The sequence below is a fragment of the Ixodes scapularis genome, unplaced genomic scaffold (genome assembly GCF_016920785.2).
Source record: "Ixodes scapularis isolate PalLabHiFi unplaced genomic scaffold, ASM1692078v2 PGA_scaffold13__105_contigs__length_92229423, whole genome shotgun sequence".
Classification (NCBI taxonomy): Eukaryota; Metazoa; Arthropoda; class Arachnida; order Ixodida; family Ixodidae; genus Ixodes; species Ixodes scapularis.
This window is the reverse complement of record NW_024609839.1, coordinates 87776862-87778886: the sequence shown is the minus strand read 5'-3', so window position 1 is coordinate 87778886 and position 2025 is coordinate 87776862.

Sequence of the window (2025 nt, the reverse complement as noted above, 5' to 3'; positions counted from 1 at the left end):
AAAGCAAATTAATATGGACGCTTGGCAAACGGCTCCTAATTAGCGAGAAGCCGCACCTCCAGGAGACATCTGCTCTGGTAGTCGGCTTCTCCTTGTGATAGACCTTGGGAAAATTGCATGAAGCGGAAGATGCTCAAACTGATGGCAATGTTGAAAGCTCTGGGAGCTGGGCTTTCTCTTGTGACATGCTCTAAATATCCTTGATGCTGGTTGGAGGCAAATAAATTGAAAAGTATTGAACAGTACCGAAGGTCATCACAATTAGGTTTATTGTATTCTGCCATCAATCACACCGACTAAAAAGAGGTTAATATGATTGTTCAAATAGCCTCATAGCAGTGGTGCAGTGATATGCCCCATATAACCTTGTACACAAATTTAGAACTGAATATGAACATTTAATGAGGTGGTCTTGTGCCGTTAAGAAAACTAAAAGGATACGGTACATCCTGCATCGGCAACAGGCTCGATCTGGCAGCTGCAACTTCTTCCATACAAGTCACGATGTCGACAACTTCCTGGACAAGACGACGCCATAAGCTTGGAGATTCGCTCCAAGGTTCCAGACCAGCAGCAAATATAATTTGAAAGGTAGGCTGTCTGGGTTCGAACCTGCTATTTCCAGGTGACAGCCGCGTGCACAGTCAATTCGGCCGCGCTTGCCACAGTATCCTGCTAAGCGGGCGTACAATAATGATTAAATGATTAATAATAATGGACATAAAAGTAAAATAGGGGGTTTCTGCGTCCCAAATTTGCGAAGGGCATCTGGCACGCCTCAGCATAGGACCGGGGATTTATTTCGACCATTTTGGAATCTTTTGGCACGCAACCGAAATCTTGGTTACCTTCTGCGCAACCAGCCTCCGCCAGATTGTGGCGGGCACCTCGACCAGGGTTCGAACCCGCCACCCGGGAACCCTAGGTGGACGCTTCCTTGCAGCCACTCAGGTGGCGGCTTTGAGCTGCGAACTGGTTGCAGCAGTCCCACTAGGGATCAGGTGTACATAGGGAGCACGATAATTGAGTAATTGAGCCTACAATGCAGGACATGCAAGCGTGTAGACCGTGCACTGTTGCAGCGTCACGGCTGTTTTCATTCTGATCACCGTGCTCCATCTGGTAAGATCGAAAGGCTGCTGGTTGCCTCCTCTTGTGAACTCTGTTTCATTAGCATGCGATATAAGTCTGCCTCCAGTCCATTCATAGTGTAAAGTGTGGGTGGAGTGCTGCTGACCTTTCCATACAGGAGTGTGAACCTGTTTTTGGATGCTTTCACGTGCAGGTGTCTCTCTTACCCAGACATGTACAGATTACCTGAAAAAGTACCTAAATACCGTTACCTGTTACTCGCTCGAAAAGTAACTAAATGCATTGCTCATTAACAATTCTCGAAAATAATGCATTACTTTACCCCCAGAGTAACGAGTCACTTTTCTCTTTGCTTTGACGACCAAATGCACAACTGTTTTTGTTTCACAGTTTATTGTTTTCTTTTCAGTAGTCGTTGCACTTCAGCAGTAGCAAGTTTTCATGGGTTGTTTCCCCACTTCCTTGAAACTAAATCTCCAGCAATGCTGAAGAGTCGTTCTACTGATGCGTTCAAAGGAACAGAAGTGAACAATGGGTCCTGTGCTTTCCCGTGTTGGCAACCTCCGAGTCTACATTCGGTCTGTACAAGATTCTAGAAGGTTCAGCCTTCTAGAAAGGTGAAGGACATTCTCAACTGTAGAGTTTAACTGACGTGCTCAGCGATAAACGTTGCTACATTGTCATACCGCTAAGGTAACTGTTTTTCAGGTTGCCCTTCTACTTTTGCTGCAGTAGATACATACTCAGCTTGGAATAAAAACTAGGCATTTTAAACGGCGTGGCACACATTACCTCTCCAAAGTAACGAAACACCATTACTCGTTATTCAGCCTCAAAAGTAACTATAGTAAAATACCGTGACAGGCCGACTTCGTTCAAGCTACCACTATTAAAGGAGCACTAAATAGGATTGTGCAATCATCTGTTCTTAGT